The 21211-nt window shown below is 36.2% G+C and overlaps 1 long non-coding RNA gene across 6 annotated transcripts in view; it reads left to right on the top strand.

The window, feature by feature from the left end:
• Positions 1–21211, top strand: part of LOC144615952 (uncharacterized) — a 547072-nt gene that overhangs the window by 194568 nt on the left and 331293 nt on the right. For all 6 annotated transcript variants that reach the window (XR_013554718.2, XR_013554719.2, XR_013554720.2 and 3 more), the window contains one exon: positions 9798–9923. This is a non-coding gene — a long non-coding RNA (uncharacterized LOC144615952). The remainder of the gene's footprint in view (positions 1–9797; positions 9924–21211) is intronic.

Genomic DNA, 21211 nt, shown 5'->3' with positions numbered 1-21211 from the left:
GCTTTGGCTATTTGGGGTCTTTTGTGGTCCCATACAAATTTTAGGATTCCTTGTTCTAGCTCTGTGAAAAATGCTGTTGGTATTTTGATAGGGATTGCATTGAACGTGTAGATTGCTTTAGGTAGTATAGACATTTTAACAATGTTCTTCCAGTCCATGAGCATGGAATGTTTTTCCATTTCTTTGTGTCATCTTCAGTTTCCTTCAGAAGTTTTCTATAGTTTGCAAAATACAGATCTTTTACATCTTTAGTTAGGTTTATTCCTAGGTGTCTTATGGGTATTGGTGCAATTGTAAATGGGATTGATTCCTTGATTTTTCTTTCTGCTGCTTCATTATTGGTGTATAGAAATGCAGCAGATTTCTGGATGTTGATTTTATATCCTGTGGCTTTGCTGAATGCATGTATCAATTCTAACAACTTTTAGGTGGGGTCTTTTGCATTTTCTACATAGAGTATCATGCCGTCTGCCAATAATGAAAGTTTGACTTCCTCCTTGCCAATCTGGATGCCTTGTATTTTATGTTTGTTGTCTGCTTGCTGAGGCTAAGAATCCCAGTACTATGTTAAATAGTAATCATGAGAGTAAACATCCATCCCTGTCTTGTTTCTGACCATAGAAGAAAAGCTCTTAGCTTTCCTTGCTGGGTCTTTTGTATGTGGCCTTTATGATGTTGAGGTATGTTTCATCTATCCCTACTTTATTGAGGGTTTTTGTCAAGAATGCCTGCTGTATTTTGTCAGCTGCTTTTTCCTGTATCTGTTGAGAGGATCATATTGTTCTTAGCCTTTCCTTTATTAATGTGGTGAATGATGTTGATAGATTTGTGAATATTAAACCACCCCTGCAGCCAAGGAATAAATCCCACTTGATCATGGTGAATAATTCTTTTAATGCACTTTTGGATTTGTTGAGAATTTTGTTGAGAATTTTGGCATCCATGGTTCATCAGGGACATTGGCTTGTAATTCTCCTTTTTAGTGGGGTCTTTGTCTGGTTTTGGAATCGAGGTAATAGTGGTGTCATAGAATGAGTCTAGAAGTTTTCTTTCCATTTCTATTTTTTGGAACAATTTGAGAATAATATGTATTAACTCATCTTTAAATGTCTGGTAGAATTCTCCTGGGAAGCCATTTGGCCCTGGACTTTTGTCTGTTGGGAAATTTTTGATTGCTGATTCAATTTCTTTGCTGATTATGGGTCTGTTCAAATTTTCTATTTCTTCCTGTACAGTTTTGGTAGTTTGTATGTTTCTAGGAATTTGTCCATTTTTTTACTGATTGCCCAGTTTGTTGGCATATAATTTTTTCAGAGTAGTCTCTGATAATTGTTTATATTTCTGTGATGTTGGTTATGATCTCTCCTCTTTAATTTGTTTTATCTATTTGGATCCTTTCTCTTTTCTTTTTTATATGTCTGACTACAGGTTTATCAATTTTATTAATTCTTTCAAAGAACCTGCTTTTAATTTTGTTGATCTGTTCTACTGGCTTTTTGTTTTGTTTTGTTTCTATATTATTTATTTATGCTCTAATCTTCATTATTTCCCTTCTTCTGATGGCTTTAGGCTTTATTTGCTGTTATTTTTATAGCTCCTTTAGATGTAAAGTAGGTTGTGTTTTTGAGACTTTTCTTGCTTCTTCATGTAGACCTGTATTGCAATATACTTCCCTCTTAGGTCTGCCAAGAAAGCATCCCAAAGGTTTTGGACTGTCATGTTTTCATTTTCATTTACCTCTATGTACTTTTTAATTTATTCTTTAATTTCCTGGTCAACTCATTCATTCTTTAGGACGATGTTCTTTAACTTCCATTTGAGGGCTTTCCAAATTTTTTTCTTGTGATTAACTTCAAGTTTTATTGTGTTGTGTTCTGAAAATATGCATGGAATGATCTCAATCTTTTTGTACTTGTTATGGGCTGATTTGTGACCTAGTATGTGATCCATTTTGGAGAATGTTCCGTGTGCACCCGAGAAGAATGTGTATTCTGCTGCTTTTGGATAAAATGTTCTGAATATATCTGTAAGTCCATCTGGTCCAGTGTGTCATTCAAAAACCATTGTTTCCTTGTTGAATATCTGCTTAAATGATCTGTCCATTGCTATAAGGGGATGTTAAAGTCCCCTACTATTGTGTTTTATTATCAATGAGTTCCTTTATGTTTGTTATTAATTGATTTATACATTTGGGTGTTCCAAGTTGAGGGCATAAATATTTATAATTGTTAGATCTTCTCAATGGATAGACCCCTTAATTGTGATATAATGCCCTTCTTCTTCTCTTGGTACATCTTTGTTTTAAAATCTAGTTTGTCTGATGTAAGTATGGCTACTTCAGGTTTCTTTTGACATCCATTAGCATGCTAGATGGTTCCTCATCCCTTTATTTTCAATCTGCACGTTTCTTTAGGTCTAAAATGAGTCTTACAGGTAGCATGTAGATGGGTCTTGTTCTTTTATCCATTCTGATACTCTGTGTCTTTTGATTGGAACTTTTAGTCCATTTACATTTAGAATGATTATCGAAAGACATGAATTTAGTGCCATTTATTACCTGTAAAGTTGGTGTTTCTGATGATGTTCTCTGTTCCTTTCTAGTCTTTGTTGCTTTTGGTCTTTTTTTCTCCCACTCAAAGAGTCCCCTTTAGTATTTCTTACAGGGTTGGCTTAGTGATCATGAACTCATTTTAGTTTTAGTTTTGGAAACTCTTTATCTCTCCTTCCATTCTGAATAACAGCCTTGCTGGATAAATTATTCTTGGCTGTGTATTTTTCCCATTCAGCATGTTGAATATATTATGCCATTCCCTTCTGGCCTGCCAAGTTTCTGTGGACAGATCTGCTGTGAACCTTATCTGTCTTACTTTGTAGGTTAGTTCCATTGCTGCTTTCAGGATTCTTTCCTTGTCTGTGTGCTTTGTGAATTTGACTATAATATGTCTAGGTGATGCCTGGCTTTTGTTGAATTTAATGGGAATTCTCTGTGCTTCTTGTATTTTGATGTCTTTGTCCTTCCCCAGATTAGGGAAGTTTGCAGCTATAATTTGCTCAAATAAACCTTCTGACCCTTTTTCTTTCTCTTCATCTTCTTGGGCTTCTATGATACAAACGTTATTACGTTTTAAGAAATCACTGAGTTCCCTAATTCTGCCTTTGTGATCGAATACCTTTCTTTCCCTCTTCTCTTCAGCTTCATTAACTTCCATAATTTTATCTTCTATATCACTGATTTGTTCCTCTGCTTAGTTCATCCTCATTGTTATAGCATCCATTCAAGATTATGGCATCTTGGTTATAGCATTTTTAATTTCAGCCTGACTAGATTTTAGTTCTTTTATCTCTGCAGGAAGGGGTTCTCTAGTGTCTTCTATGCTTTTATCAAGCCCCACTAGTATTCTCGTAATTGTTGTTTTAAATTCTGGTTCAGACATCTTACTTATATCTGTACTGATTAAATACCTGGCTATTACTTCTACTTCCTGTTCTTTTTTTTAGGGTGAATTCCTCTGTTTTAACATTTTTCCCAGGAAAAAAAAGAAAAAAGCTTAATCCTAGGTGTGTTTTTATCTGCCTGTTAAAAGAAAGATCCAGAAAATAACAGTAAATATATATATATATTATATTTTAAAAATTTTTTTAAATTATAAACATAAAAAGCAAGCTAGATCCTATTTCCCATAGAACTGAAGCTTTGCAGCACTCCATGATCAGCACTCCATGATCAGTAGATTCCATGATCAGAATAACATCTGGTGAGGTGTTAGTGTTGGTCTTCTGAGCGAAGGGCCCATTGCACTGCTTCTCAGGCCCACTTGCCCTGGTAGAGATGTACCTGCAGTGTGTAGCGGGGTGGAGCTTGATGTATGCAGCTCCAGTCTCCACTTGGTGGCACTGTTTAACTCACTGAGGTAGGACAGTACAGATAGGGGGTGGAGGTGGGGGTAATGGCTTCACACTGCTCTATTCTCTGTGGAGTGGAGAGCTCCTACTCATCACTCTTCAGGAAGCCCTCACAGAGTCACCCCTCTTGTGTCCCCAGCTTCTGTCACGTCCCTGCCTTCACCGTGTGTGAGCTGTTTTATCTCAGGTGCAGGGCTGGGTTTCTAAACTCCAAATTTTAAGGTCTCAGTGCAGCTCCTGAGCTGATCCTTTGGGGGAGGCTCTTGATGCGCTTTTGCCAGCCAATCCCAGGAAAATGGTCACATGACCATGCAGTGGGTTGGAGTTTATGGCAAAGTGGAGCAAGAAAGCCAGTATTAAGAATTGCTGGCCACAGTCTGTGTCCTGCTCCTGTGCCTGGGAACAGTGCAGCACATTGGCATCACCTGTTCTTCTGTCCTCAGAGAAGCCTTGCCACCACTCCTAAATGTGTTCTGAGCATGGGAACCATTCCTCCCTGTGTTGACCCTGGGGATCCTGAGACCACGCTGCCTGCTCTGGGTCTCTGCTCTGCTTCCCACAGGAGCACCTCTAAGTCGGCGCAATACCAACAGTGGCAGACTAATAAAACTTCAGATTTTGCTCTCTTCTGCTTATAATACCTTACAGTAGTCTCTGTAAGCAGGGCTTCCTCCCCTCTGCAGCATCTGCAGTACCCACAGTTCTTATCTCCCCCAGGTCAACTCTCCACAACTCCTATCTGCCATGATTCTACTGGTAGACTTGAGGTTTTGTTCTTTCAATCCTCAGACTGATTTCTTGGCTGTTGAGAAGGAATTGATATTTATCTAGCTGTGTTCGAGGGACGAGATAAGCCTAGGGTCCCCCTAGGGGGACCCTTATATATAAGAAGGACCCTTATACTTCTGAGGTACTGTCTTCAGTGCATCTGTATTAAATCACACAAACACAGGTGGTCTTTAAGGAATCTTTCATAGCTATAGGAGACAGTAAAATAGTGAAAGATATCTAACTGAAACCAAAGACTTAAAAGACTGCTGAGAATCTGGTGAAATGGTATTTTAATGCTTCATAGACTGTGAAGTGGTAAATCAATATACATGTAATAAGGTACATGCAGGGGAGTAAAGTTGTCATATAAAAAAAATTTAAGTAAGAGGAAAATTAGAACCCTTGAAATGAACTTAATGGTACATCAAAATTTCTCCAACCTTTTTCGATTTCAGAGAGTCACAGTGTACAGTTGAGCAGGATGATCTATAGGTGCTTTTTATCTGTAGTTTGTGTTATTCTCTAAGATTTGTGGATCAAGCATTGAAACTTTTAAGCTCTTCTAATCATTTGCTGCTTGAGTATTCTGAATCCAGGTTCTATCATTTTTTTAATTTGGTGATTAAAAAATATTACAAAATTTTGTTCTGGCTTTAATATTTTGTAATTTTTTTCTCTCTGCTGACTTTGTAAATCTCTTTATCATCTTTATTTCTCTTGTTTTCTGATTCTGCTTTGGGACTTTCCTCATTTTCATCTCTTTTCCTATTTTGTTTTTTAATTCAATAAATATTAAGTATCTTTTTATATATATTACTCTGCTAAGTACTTGAGATATAAAAATGAAGAGTACAGTGTTTCTGACAAAGAACTCACATGGTAGGAAGGAAGAAAGCCATGTAGTAAGCACAACATTGATTGGTTGATAAAGGCTAAGGTAGTGACATAAACAAAGTGTCATGCAAGCATTTGGGAAAAAGGTTAATTATTCCATGGGGGTAGAAGATACTCGGGATATGTTGAAATTTATGGAGTTTAAGGGAGTTGAGTTGCATGTATAGAATGAGTAAGAGATACTGGGAGAGGATTTCAGGGGACATATAGATAAAAGTGTGAAAGTGCCTAGTGTATTCAGGGAATAACCACTAAAAGTAGAGTGGGGACTACAGTTTGGTATAGAGAGTGGGGTACTTGGATTAGGAAAGGAAAATTAGAAGGAAGCCTCTGAAAAGGTGAGAGAAAACATGGTAAGATGTGGATTTTAGAAAGATTACTGTGACAGCAATGTGGTTGTGTTGAGGGGCCTAAAATGGAGAGGAAAACCAGTCTGGAGGGATTGTAAATAATTCTGGCCATAGATGAAGAGAATCAGAAGACAGTGACATTATGGTTAGAAAGGAAGGGGGATATAAGAGAGATGATCTGAGAGACTGTAGCAAGTTTCTACCTGAAATGAAATTAGCATATCCATTAACAACAAAGAAACAAAGCTACCTGTAGTTTTAGGATTTTTTTCCTTTCTCTTTCTTCTTGCCTCTCTTCCTCCTTTGGTTTTAATTTATTTCAAGCCTTTCCCTTTTGCAGAGGGATAATATTAATGTGAGTTTCTAAAAGATCATTCACTATGCAAGGCCCTAGACCATCTGCTTCCTGTTTCTCTTTTATTTTTCCTCCTCTCCAGCATACTGGTTCCATTGCTTTTACTTAAATGTCTTAAACATATAAGGGACTCTGCATTTGCTATTTATTCTACTTAAAATGCCCTTCCACCATGTACTTACATGACTCAGCTTTCACTTCATTCAGGCTGGCCTGCAGACTACAGGATAATAAATGGGCAAATCCTCTCCCCCGCTAGAATATGAGGTACTATCCATTTTCTTTCTTCTTTAGTTATTTAATGTCATGTTGGGGTTTGAGTGTCCCTCTAGAGAGAGAGCTTGTTCTCTACTCAAATGGATTCCTAAGGGCTTTTTCAAATGAAGCAAAAGGGGCCTGGGAATGGGGGTATCTTAACATTAAGGTAACAGCAGATACTTTCTTTCCCTTTGTACATAGTATTTTCATACTTCATGCTCATCACCTCAGGCTTTATACACGGAATCCACTAATTGGAGAGAGTAAGGGTTTTCTCTTCCTTCCTAGAGTGGGTGAGGGTTGGAGAAAGTATGTTTTTAAAGAAATGTAAATTTAATAGCAAGTTTCTCTAAAATAACAACAACAACTAAAAACCTCTACAAACCTTCCCTGGCTGTTAGATATGTTTCTTCTGTCCCCTGATCTATATTTTCCTTTCTACCTAACCTCTTAGATATATACATGATTTGTTTATTGTATATTTCCATGTATTATGGAATGTGAGCTCCAAAGGTTTTTATCTCCAACTTCTAGAATACTATGTGGTTCATAGTAAGAATTCAGTAAATATTTTATAAAGAATACCTATGTAAGATTGATTTAATTGAGAACCTGGTTAGAGTATTTATTTGTAATCATGTCTATAGGAAGACAATGTTAGTAGTACTTCCTGGAATTCCAGGTCTAGGATAATAGGTTTTGTTTTCTTGGCCAGTTGCTGTTTTTCTTGTTGTTGTTCTTACTATTTTCATTCTTTAAATGTATGTGTATCAGAAAGATAACATGTATCAATAAGCAACTGGGGTCTTAGTATAACTCATGAAATATTTAATTGATTTGTTTATAATTTTGCTTAGACTATAAAGTATGAATGTGTGTGTGTGTGTGTGTGTGTGTGTGTGTGTTTATTTATGGGTTTGTTGCAAGATAGGAAGAAGGAAATAGTATATGGGAAGAGCTATTGCCAAAGAAATAGCTGTGATTCTTCAAGAATTTATTGACATATTTGATGAAAAAGGTTTATAAAAGCACTTGCAAATTTTTGGTTCAGCAAGGATTTTTGAGCAGCATGCGAGACCCTGTGGGGAGGAGGGCACTGGATCCATTATATTAGAGGATTTACAGTCTAGTTACATATGCAGGCTATACGGTTATCCTGGGCTGTACTACAAGGCAGAGGGTATTAAGGGTTACAACAGGAAAACAAAGTGTTCTCAGAGGAAGCAGAGTGGAGAATGAAGCCCAAACTAATAGAGGTGACTATGTGATTATGTGACTTATTAGCAAAGGGATGCCAATAGAGAAGTGATAAGAACATTTTAGGTTAGTTAGGGAAGGCTTCAGAAGGGAGGGGAGGAAAATGTGGCACCCATTCAAAACATAGGGGAGAATGACTCTTTCCTGTGTGCTCTACTTCCTGTCAGACAGAGGCTTCTCTCTTTAAGCCTGCCCCTTGTCAAATGAGGAGTAACCCTAGAGGATATGCAAATGGCTCTTTAAGTTCTCTAAATTCTTCCAAGGTTTCTTGTAGTTGATTATAGGAGGAAAAGAGTTTCTAGGTTAGGATATTTGCTGTCTACTCGGGAAGTAAACTAAGAACCTGTGTAACTGTATAATAGTGTAGGGAGCTGCTTGGGTAATGTTAACATTGTCAGGCAGTTCTAGGAAGGAATTTGTATGGGTCTGAATCCTTTTGAAGACTGGAAAGCCATAGGAAGGACTTGGATTTGTTTGCCAGTTTACCACTCCCCCAACCCCAGCCGTCAGTGTGAGAAAGGTTATCATTCCTCAGCTTTCAAGGTTTTCTCTGAGAAAGATCTTTTTCTTTGTTCTATTTATGCTACAGGCCCTAACAAAAGCACTCAGTACCACAGTTATGGAACAGTGACACTCCAGCTGCAGCACATGGGTAGCTGAGCGAGTCAGGCTGGTATGGACTAGCTTATGGCCTAATTATGGAAAATAAAACAAGATTGCTTTAGATTTATGAAAACTGGAAGGTGCTATTGCTGCACATGAACAGAAAATCCTTGCTTCCAGGAACCCGTGTTCTCATTTTAACATGAAGACAGAAAGTGAGCTTCACTATAACTTGCCTTTCTAAGGGAAATAATGCTTTCTCTCTTTAGCCTCTTGCTTCAGTGAGTTAGAGCAATGAGTGGGCAATGAGGGTATAAAAAAGAGGCTGGACACAGTGGACCTGTTCACTAAATTATCTTCTGTCTACAGGGAAGGCTGTGCTTTCAGTATATTCCTCAAAGGAAAAAATATATTCCTCAAAGGAAAAAAAATTGTCAACTCAATCAAGTTGAAATATTACCTTGTAGTAGATTTAATAATAAGGAAGTGGACTTATTTCCAGTGGTCACAGCACTGAGGGCTTGGGCAAGGCCAGGTGTTTAGGAATGATCTGATGTATTGTGTCCTGAGTTTATCTGTGTATTTGCAGGTAGAAAAGAAATGGTTGGAGAGCATGTTGGTCCTGACAGTAGTATAAAGAGGGAAGTGCATGAATAATGCAGTATGAATGTGTATGGCAGAGGCTGGCATATCTACATGTATAGGTCTGTTTAGCAGACCAGTTAGAGTATAGGTGCTAACAGCAAATTCTTGAGCTCAAAATTTTTCACTTACTAGCTGTAGGCCTTAGGCAAATTACTTAGCCTGTTTAAGTTTCTCTTAGACTCTCTGAGTTTGTTATTCCTCATCTGTAAAGTTGGAATAATAACAGTACAAATCTCATAAGGGTTTTGGAGTATTAAGATAATTCATGTACTCAGCCTCAAATAAAGGCTCAATAAATAGGAATCATTATGAGGAGGAGTAAATATACCTACTGCAGCTGACATTACTAATTACTAAGTAAGGATGTCAGTGTAATGAATGAATTTGGTGAGCAGAGCAGTGAGGATACTTATTTTCCTTTACTTTCTGTCCTGTAACTCATAGCACTGTTAATGATAATACAGTTTTCAATAATTTTGAACCTACTATATGTTGGACAGAATTCTAGAATTTTTTTAATTAAAATTTTTATTTTAGGGCAGTCTTGAATTTACAGAGAAGTTGCAAAGACTGTATGGAGTTCTCCTATACCTCCCCCCACCACCACCCCTTTCCCCCTATTATTAACAGACTTCATTAATACAGTGCATTTGTCACAATTAACGAACACCGTATTGACACAGTGGTTGTTAACTAAAGTCCAAATTTTACAAATCAAGTTTTCCTTTGTTTTTACCTAATGTCCTTTTCTTTTGTTCCAGGATCCCATCCAGGATACTGCCTTACATTTCGTCATCGTGTCTCTGTAGCCTTCTTCTTGACTCTGGCAGTGTCTCAGACCTTCCCTGTTTTTGATGACCTTGACAACTTTGAGGAGTACTGATCAGGTATTCTCTAGAATGTTTTTCTGTTTGTGTTTGCCTGATATTTCTCATGATTAGACTGGAGTTATGGGTTTTGGAAGATGACCACAGAAGTAAAGTGTCATTCTCATCATATATCAAGAGTACGTAGCAGCAACATGACTTACACTGTTGATGTTAACTTTGATTTACTAGCTTGAGGTAGTATTTGCCAGGTTTCTCCACTCTTGTTACTCCTTCCCCTTCCCCTTATTCCATTCTGTATTCTTTTTTTTTAAATTTTTTTAATGTTTATTTTTGAGAGAAGGAGAGAGCATCAGTGGGGGAGGGGCAGAGAGAGAGAGGGAGACACAGAATCTGAAGCAGGCTCCAGGCTCTGAGCTGTCAGCACAGAGTCTGACGCAGAGCTCAAACCCACAAACCACGAGATCATGACCTGAACCGAAGTCAGACGCTTAACTGACTGAGCCACCCAGGCACCCCCCATTTTGTATTCTTTTAAATAAAGTTACTATGTGTAATTTATGCTTAAGGAATAGGGGATTAAACTCTACCTCTATGAGGATGGATTATCTACATAAATTATTTGGAAATCTATACAGGAGATTTATTTATTCTCTCCCTCCCCCATTTACTTATGTATTCAATTTTTTTATATTAATATGGCTGATATGGACATTTTAACAATATTAATTCTTCTAGTCCATGAGCACAAAATATCTTTCTGTTTATTTGTGTCTTCTTTTATTTCTTTCATCACTGTCATATAGTTTTCTGTGGAAAAATCTTTCACCTCCTTGGTTAAATTTATTCTTAGTATTTTATCTTTATGATGCTGCTGTAAATGAGATTGTTTTAATTTCTCTTTCTGATAGTTCATTGTTAGTGTATAGAAATGCAACCGTTTGTTCTAAATTGATTTTGTATCTTGCAACTTAGTACTAAGTCTATTTATTAATCCTAACAGTTCTTTGGTGGAGTCGTTAGGGTTTGCTATATATAGCATCATGTCATCTGCAAATATAAGCAATTTTAGTTCTTCCTTTATGATTTAGATACCTTTATTTCTTTTTCTTGCATAATCGCTCTGGCTAGGACTCCAGTAGTATGTAGAATAAAAGTGGCTAAAGTGGGAATCCTTGTCTTGTTCCTGATCTTAAAGTAAAATCTTTCAGCTTTTCATCATTGAAAGAGATATAAATTATGGGCTTGTCATATGTGGCCTTACGATACTCCCATTAAGTGCCAGGGTTCTCTAATGTTCTATCCTCAGGTCTTCTTTACTTTCTCTATATACTCCAGGGTGATTTTATGGTATCAGCAACTGTCTGAATCTTCTGGCTTTGATTTCTATTCTGAGTGTCAGATTCTGTTTATAGCTATAACTGGATAGCTTCAAATTGAATTCAGTATCTTTAAAATTGAATTAATTGTCCAAATTCTCTTCCCAATCTCTTCCTATATTTCTTATCTCATTTATGAGTTTATGTCCCATGTAGTTTCCCATATTTTAAATGTTAAATTCAGTATATATCCAACTCTTCTTATTATCTTTACCTGTTCCCAATATTTATTGCTTATAAAATCCTATAGAGTTTATACTTGGAATATTTCTCAATCCAGCCCTATTCGCTGTCCCCATGTGGGTGTATATTATAAGTGCCAGTGAAACCTAGCAGATCCTAGATAAATGCTGTAGGCTTCTGAATAGAATTCCTGGGTCCAGTGTCTCCTGCTTGTAGTGTACCCTACACACTGATGCCATAGTGATTTTACTATATCAGAACTTTACATCTAACCTATATTCCTAGAACTGTTAAACAGCTTGTCTTGAGAGTTACTTCCAACTCTGGATCCCATTTGACATCTACAGATTTTTCCAATGCCATTTCTCCCTTTCCCCACATCTTAAAATTAAAGCTACACAGAACTTATTACTGCTAGTGAACATATGTTCTTTTGTTATTTTGAGATATTTGGACATATATGGAAGAATTTCTGCCTGAGAAATATTCACCTTCCTCTGCCTTGGAAGACTTCCTTTCATTTTTTTTAAGACCTCACATACATATCAACTAGTGTTTACTGAGAGTCTACAATATGCAAAGAACTCTGGCAGCTAACATAATTTAATCTTTGTGCTATCAGCAAGTTTCTCTATACTAAGCATTTTACTCTTTTTACCTTTTCTAAAAATCTAAACATTCCTAGGAAAATAGAGTATTAAATATTTTATATATTAGTGCGATTTAATCCATCAAATTGTTTTCTCCAGTAACAGGAAGGTCATGAGGGAAGAAGAAATAGTGATGAGAAGGAAGAGGGTCTCAAAGAAAAAGGAAATAGGAGTCGATGGAGAGTAAATAGCCTGTTAAAATTTTGTCTAGCCTGGAAAAAATGCTATTCCATAAGTGGTGTCTACTCTTAGCTGGATGATAGCAAGAGAAGAAATTGTCAAGGCACAGATAAGGCTGATCATCCCTAAGTTGGATCTGAATGTTCTCAGAGATGTGTATAGTATGTCAAAAGTAAAGACAAATCTAGAGTTTTAAGGGAAAAAATGGCAAAAATTTATAAAGTTTCAAACTTACAACTCTTGGAATATGGTTTTGTGGTCAAGATTTCTCTGTGTATTGGGGCATTTTAGGATAAATTTCAAGGTTAGGGTGAAGAATCAGACAATTTGGAGGGTACCAGGTATCTCTGGACAGAGCATGCAATTACAGATGTGCTATGTAGGAAATAGGCAGATGTGGAAGGCAGACCTTCTTTTGGTTGGAACGGACCATAGGGATAATGTAATTCAGCTCCTTCATTTTGCAGATGAAGAAACCGAGACCTTAGAATGTTATATTTCTTGAGCAGATCTCAGCCTTGCTGCTACAAGTGAGATAGGGGACTCCTTCAATCTGTTCTGTTTTTCTGCAGATAAAATTAATACCAGGATATTGCATAGAAAATGATAACAATGGCTTACATTTGTGTAGAGCTTTGTTTATAAAATTCTGGGCACATTATTATCACAGAGTGCATACTGTTTCTGCTTTTGAGACACTTGCTAATGTGTGGCCATGTAATTTATTATACAAACCAGTACACTTATGAGAATGAAAGGAGAAGCTATAAATAATTATGTAGGAACAACAGGCATAAACTGGGAGGGTTCCAAGAACCCCTGGATATGTGGTCACCTGATTGTTAATTCATCTAATTGCAGAATTACCAAAACCAAATTACAAGTTAGGTTAAAAAGTGAAACAGTTTGTGAGTTATAATGGGTCAAAAGATCAAAGTCTTAAAGATGGCAACAGCTAGAGTTGTGGTTGTACAGGAGGACCAAGGATTAATTGCCTCTAAAATCAGTGGGACCGAAGATTTATGGTTCTCCAAATGAAGTGGATAATACAAAGACACAGAACCTGTAAAATCAAATCAAACATCTGGAAGAGAAGAGAAAGACAAAAAATTGAACTGTGTATGTTAACTTAATACTATTATTAAAAACAATACATAGGTATAAACAAAAACTACACCTATCCTTTTCAGAATATGTTTCTTAAAGCATCTTAACCAAGGTGAAGATAATGTGCATGCACATATATCCACAAAATCTCAAATGAGGTAACTAAATCATAAGTGTAAAAAATACTGTATGTTAACAGGGTTAAATGAACACAGAATACACTCCAAATTCTGCATTTCCTAAAGTTTTCTAACTGTGATGTTTCTTTCTTACTCTGAGGTTAACTGGAAAGTCAGGAAATCACAGCAGATCATATTTATTTTGTGCGTAACATTACATTTAGGTTTCCTTGGTTCTCATCTCTTTTGGCTTAATACTCTGCTCACATTGTTCATTGTGGAGAAATGTAATTTTGTATTAGTTTCTTGTAGTTGTATTTTACTGTGAGGACAAATGATCAAAAAATGTATGTGTTGTTAAGAATGAACAGTTCTATGTCTATTATCATTAATAGTATCTTACATATGTGTAGCATTTTATATTATAAATGCTTTCATATACATTAGCTTATTCAAATGGCACACAGAAATCCTTTGAGAGAGACTATATTATCCCCCTTTTAGGGAGAAAGAATCTTAGGCTGAGAGCTTATTGACCCGGTTGGAACCAGGGTGTATCTCTCATCTTATATGTTTACAGTAGGATTTCCAGAGAAGACTATGTCTGTCTCATGGTTCCAGTTTCTTCCAGAAATCTCCAGCTCATAGGCTTCGTTAAAACTTCTTCCTCTCTTTGCCTTCCAATCCTATGGAGTGATAAAGGCTTCCTGTTCTTGTTAATCTCTGGATTGCTTCATGGTCCCTGTTTAACCTTTCAACACTTCCAACATATTTGAGAATAGAGTTCCAGAGTTTGATTTCTATGCCTGCATCCTGATTATTCTAAGTACTTTTACATATATTAACTCTCTAATCTATATATCAGTTCTATGAAGTAGATAGTATTATTTTACCCTTTTTAGAAATGAAGGCACTAAGACATTGTTTGTTCAGAGTTCAACAGAAAGTAGTGGCCTGAACCTAAACTCTTAAACACTAAATCACATTAGCTCTCATTAAAATCAAGCCATTCACCCTTGACTCCAAACATTTCTAACTGAAGAATTCTTTCCTGAACTCTGAGCTCAAGGTCATTGACATCCTTCCAAATGTATCTGGTGATGCTTCTATTTTTAGCAGGGCAAGTGGCCAAAGGACTGCTTACATTACCTTCATGAACCCCTGAGATCCATTTTGCTGTCTCCTTTTTATGATTTTTTTCTTCTCCTCCTACAGACCCCCTACTAGAGTCACTCACTGGTTTCTCTTGGTCCTGTTAGTATACTCAGGGTATCCACAGGTTGTCACCCATTTTGCTTTTGCTCCCTATTTCATAGCTGCCCTCTGTCAGTTCCACCAGTGCAAAAGGACAGGTCAGAGATACATTGCATAAGAACACATTAATGATTCTAATGATGAATTGAATACTTCAAGAATAAGAGAATATCTCTGCCATCTTTCCTAGTACATTTTAATAAATATGTACTGGCTTTTCACTTAAGAGTCTATGAATATACTGTGTAATTTTAGATTTATTATAAATATTTATATTAATTTCTGTTTTTTCCCTTACAGTCTTGTTTTAAATGTCCTTTCTTTCATTCTCCTTCAGGTGAACTCTTACTTCTCTTGAAAGGCAAGGTCTTGCTTAAATGCTATCTATTCTGGTAATCTTCTGTGACTCCACTACCCACTCCCTTATCTCTGTCGTAGATATAATAAATCATCTCTCACCGTTTGGTTCCATATCACCCTGTTCACCCCTCAAATCCAGTTCTCAGTGAGTGCGTGTCTGTGTCCCAAATAAACTTGACAGTAGAGAGTACATCTTTGCTTTTGTGTTTCCAGTCATCTAATACATATTCAGCAAATTTTGGAATTGAGTCAGAGCAAGCAATTCTGTTGACTTCTGCCCTAACAGATCTATATTTGTTGATGACAAGTAAGCAACATTTAGTGAATGCTAAGCAGGTGAAACTATCTTTCTTGTAAATTTGGTTTGTGCTATTTTAATCTGATATGTTATAAAATGGGAGATTTGGTTATTTCATAACTAATTTGTATCCAAGACCCTAAGTTCTAACCCAAAATTGTGAGGTGGGCAATGGACAAATTTAATTGAATTAATCTTTTTCTAATTTCTTGGTTTTTTTACATTAAAAAATTACAGTTTAATCAAATTACAGTTATCCAGTTGTAAGAAATAATACAGAGTTCACATTTTTAGATTCCACAGTATAAGATCCATTCCACTGTATGAGATTATATAGTATTTGCTTCCTGTATGTTTGGATTATTTTACTGAGCATAATGTCCTGTAGATTCATCATGTTGTCACAAGTTATAGACTATTTTCTAAGGCTGGATAATATTCTATTGTGTAAACATACCACATTTTCTTTATCCATTCGTCCATTGACTGACACTTAGATTGTTCCTGTAACTTTGCTATTATAAATAATGCAACCATGAACATGGGGGGTGGTGCAGATACTTCTCCAAGACACTGGTTTATTTCCTTTTTCTATTTCTTGTAGACAACTGCCTCACAATATTATTGTGAGGAAAGATGACTGAATGATAGCAGAATATTGTTTTGGAAATATAACTAAATTCCTATGAATTATTCAGTAATGGAGGATAGGCATTACTGAGTCAGCTGTGGGTTATAAATTGGTTTATGTTTAATTAGTACTATTTAATGTGGGAAGAGTTTACTGTTTTTGTGGCAGGGAAAAGTAATCAACATGTACAATCTTAGTGTATGCACACACAGGTTGGGTATTACATGTGTCACGTACTGCAAGATGGTTAATTACTTATGTGTATATTATAAAGACCATTTGCCAAATAGTTAAATGGTTTATGGATGGGCTAATATGAGTTAATCATTGAGAAGTTTGCAATTTCCAGACCAATATATTCCCAGTCTTACTACCTTTGAATAGTTTATGTTGTTTATCATTTACCAAAGTGTTTTAGTAGCTAGACAGATCCATTGTAGTAGTACCAAAAAAGAACTATTTATTTGTTGACTTGCTTATTTACTTATGGTGGGTCATCCAGGTAATTCAGAAAACACAATCAGAGGATTATAGACAATAATAGTGACTGGTCCATATTGTTCTCTAATTTTAGGCCCATAAATAGCAGTGTTCTTTTTCATGCTTTCTGTAGCTTACATGATGGCCAGTGAGCCAGTTCTTTTCCTTTTTAAATTTTCAAACCTATTTATTTATCCCAACGTGGTCTGTGGTCTCTCTGCCATTAATTTGTGTTAAGGTGAAAAGTTTAGGCCCATGATGCCTTTTAAAAAGCATCCAAGTGATTCGGCTAAGAGTACAGCAAGAGTGCTAAAGAAGAATTTCTTAATTTGTGAAAATGAAGATTTTCATTGGCTGGAAGTGAGAGAGCACTCAAAAGGAAATGTATGAGAGATCAAATTATAAAGCTCAGCAGGACTTTAGACATGGGTGGAGGCCTTTTGCAAAGGACATTATAAAGGACAGTGTAAACATTGCTACAGCTGGGAAGAAGTCACCACCAATTGTACAAACGGAGGCTACCCTGATATGATCAGTACATCATGGGACTTTACAATATCTGAATAGAATGAAATAACAGCCAGGGTAAATAAATAAGGAAGGAAGAAATGCATCTCCATAGAGACTAAAAATGAAGCATGCTCAAACATACATATAAATACAAATACAAATTTACACATACATAGTTACTGTTTGTTTTTATTAAAATGAATACACACTATGTGCATTGCTTTGTAACTTGTTTTCCTCACTTAATAGCCCCACACTCTTTAGGGCTGTGTTGCTACTCACAGAGGACAGCAGCGTCTCCTCAGGTCTGACTGTCTCAGTTTCAGCTACTTTCATACAATCCAAATGTGGTAGGCAGAATACTGGCCCCTAAAATTTGTTTACATCATAATCTCTGGCACCTGTGAAAAAGATACTCCATGTCCAATAACAGTGACTTCTTATTTCTCTACAATTCTCTCTGTCTTTGGAAACCAGTAATCTACTTTCTGTCTGTATGGAGTTGCCTATACTGGACTTACATATAAGTGAAATGTCTTATGGAATGTCTTTTTTGACTGTTTTTTTTTTTTTTTTTTCGTGTAGCATAATGTTTTCAACATTTATCCACATTGTAGCATGTATCAGTACTTCATTCCTTTTTATTGCTAAATAATATTCATTGTGTGGTCATACCATATTTTATTTATCCATTTATCAGTTGATAGAGACTTAAATTGTTTCCACTTCATAGCTATAATGACTAATGCTGTTATGAACATTCATGAACAATTTTTTTTTAAAAATTTTTTAATGTTTATTTTTGAGAGAGAGAGAGAGAGAGAGAGAGAGAAAGAGACAGAGCTCAAGAGGGGAAGGGCCAGAGAGAAAGACATACACAGAATCTGAAGCCGGCTCCAGGCTCTGAGCTGTCAGCACAGAGCCCGATGCGGGGCTCGAACTCACAAACTGCAAGATCATGACCTGAGCCAAAGTCGGATGCTCAACCAACTGAGCCACCCAGGCGCCCCTCATGAACAAGTTTTTGTGTGATAGTTATTTCTCCAGGTTTAACCTAAGTACACAATTGCTGAGTCATATCATACTCATGTTTATGCCAAACTGTTTTCCAAAGAGGCTGCACCATTCACATTATCGCCAGCAAAGTATGAATTAACTGGACATTTCCTCAATCTGAGGACTCCTTTCTGAGAAATGATGATAACATCTTGAACTGAAATGAGGAGTAACATAAAGCATTTAACGGAGATTCCATTTAGGGAAATGTACCACTGACAGTAAATACATTTTGAAGCCTGATTTTATTACATGCTTAGTATAGATGAAAGACTATGGAATAATGATGCAGTTGTTCCTCAAAACTGCTATGTCTGTTTCTACACAGATCATAGAAAAGTAGCATGTAGACAAAATATTTCATTTTAGTTAGTGTTTAAAGGCAGCTTGACATTTTTTCCAAGTTTAACACCAGTTTTTTAATATTAGATAACTCTTCCCCCAGTCATAAACATAAGTTCTCACCTTCTTCTAGTTGATTTTGTAGAACAGCCAAACGATCTTTAATTTGCCCAATAGTGACTCTAACACATGCACCCCATTCATGGGATTATTTTATGAATATTCTAAACTTATTAAAATGTTTTTGCATGAACTTACGTATTTAATATACTGTTTCTGATGTGAAAAATCTCAAATTCTTGCCACAAAAATCAAATATTATTTTTTATATTATTTTTCTAGAAGTACTTTTATAACTGTTTATTGCACATGGTAATAATATAGCTCATTAATTATCTTTTATGGACGTTCATGGAAAGAATGATACTGTGTTGAGTTCTATTTGCTCACTCAGAGATTTGTGTGAATGTTAAATTTTGCTACTTTTTAAACTGTAGCTAGGAAAATGAGTGCTGTTTTGCAAACAAATTTGTAAGGTTAGAACTGTTGATATTTTGATGCACACTGGTCAAGCAGAATAGTGTTGAAATTTGATTGCCTTATAACTATACAAACATGACATAAACACAAACACAAAAATTAAGTAATTGACTTTTTTCATAAAATTCAATAAAATGAGTCAATATGAATAGAGATTTATTAGGACTATGAAGTCCTTAGGCCAGTTTTAGCGTCGTTCAATCTCATTGTGCTCTGGTTATGTCATGTATATGTAAATTCAGTGTGAACTTAAACCTTCCTAGAAAAATGTATCCAGAAACATACTCACTAATGAACTAAGCTATTCCATTGTACTGAAGGTGTAGTTTTATTTTCAGATTTCACTAAATCTAAGATTCTTTCTAGTGGAAGATATACCTTATAGAAGACCAAGAGAGAAAAATATGCTAACTAAACTGTGCTTTAATGCTTTATTAATGCTTAGAATTTTAATTTTATGTATAATAAAAGAGCTATTTTAGGCTCATTCGTATATATTTTAAAAATTATTTTGGGGGGCGCCTGGGTGGCTGTTGGTTAAGCATCTGACTCTTGGTTTCGCCTTTGGTCATGATCTTACAGTTTGTGGGTTCTAGCCCTGTGTTAGACTCCATGCTGACAGTGCAGCACCTGCTTGAGATTCTCTCTCTCCCTCTCTCTCTCTCTGCTCCTCTGCTCACATGTGCTCTCTCTCTCTCAAAATAAATAAACTTAAAAAATTACTCTTGAACATTCATGTAAAAAGAAAATGTAAACAAAGTACGGTTATTGTACTCCTCAAATATCTTTGCATTCAAAGTTCAATTCCTCTGAATCACTTAAAATTCAGAGTTGTCACACATATCATTTTTTGTGTCATCGATAATATGGGTATTATTGCCTTTCTTCAAACAGTGTTCTAGCATCCTCTCCAGTATTTTCTTCCTAATTGTGGACCCTCAATATGCCAGTTTTGAAGTTGGCACATTCTTGTCTTGCAGATTTCAGTAAAAGGTATATACTTAGACAACAAACAGCCCCTATCTGGCAGAGTTTATAAGATGCCACCTGTAAGAACAGATCTTGATTTCTGAAATGTTAAAATATGGGAAAAGGTGTGTTTTAGAATCAATGAAGTATTGTATTAATATTACTAAGTTACATTATAATTGCAATTATTTATTTTTTAGTAGTTAGTACATTTTATTTATTTATTTATTTATTTATTTATTTATTTATTTAGAGAGGATGAGTGAGCGAGTGGCAGAGAGAGAGAGAGGGAGAGACACGGGGCTCAAGCTCACCCATAATAGAGCTCATGCTCATTCGGGGCTTGAGCTCACCCAATGCAGGGCTCAAAATTACAAACTGTGAAATCATGACCTGAGCCAAAGTTGGACACTCAGCTGACTGAGCCACCCAGGCACCCCTATAATTGCAATAACTTAAAAATTGTGGCTTCACTGCATGCCACATTTATTACCATACTATCTAGATCTCCTATGAGTAAGACCCTGCGATATAAACATAAAGAAATGCCCATGCAAGAAGAAGCTTATTTGCAAAACAACCTGCATTTTAGAGTTTCATCTTGTGACTTATTGAGGCTCATGGCACAGATCCTTACGGGGAACTGCTGACCTATAAAAGCAAAGCAGTGGGAGGGAGTTCTAGGGATTCAGAGACATTCAGGAATAAGTAAGAAATTTTCCTTTCTTGTACTCCATTGAAGAATCTAATTATAGGGTTTTATGTTATTTTTAAATACCTAAATTCTGGATTTTGTCGCATTAGTAAAAAATTTCAATGGTTCTGACATGATTTAACAATGGGATTGCATGTAATCTTAGGTTCACTGTTATATTTTAGGTATTGACAAAAGAAATTTCCATATGTTCAACAGATTTTGAATTTCTTCAGCATACCTAATTTGAAGCCATTATTTTCAAATCATGTCTTGCTTTGTCTATAACATTTTAGTGCTTAATGACATGTGTCTTTATTTTTTTGATTTTTTTAATGTTTATTTATTCTTGAGAGAGAGAGTGCGTGAGCAGGGGAGGGACAGAGAGAGAGAGGAAAACACAGAATCTGAAGCAAGCTCCAAGCTCCGAGCTGTCAGCACAGAGCCCTACGTGGTGCTTGAACTCACAAACCGTGAGATCAGGACCTGAGCTGAAGTCAGACACTTAACCAACTGAGCCACCCAAGTGCCCCAGTGGCATGTGTCTTTAAATTGCCAAATGTACCGTGAGCTAGGCTTTGGGTTCAAGTGCCTCT

The sequence above is a fragment of the Panthera onca genome, chromosome A1, assembly GCF_046562875.1.
Source record: "Panthera onca isolate mPanOnc1 chromosome A1, mPanOnc1 haplotype 2, whole genome shotgun sequence".
NCBI lineage: Eukaryota > Metazoa > Chordata > Mammalia > Carnivora > Felidae > Panthera > Panthera onca.
This window is presented reverse-complemented; position numbering and strand designations above follow the sequence as displayed.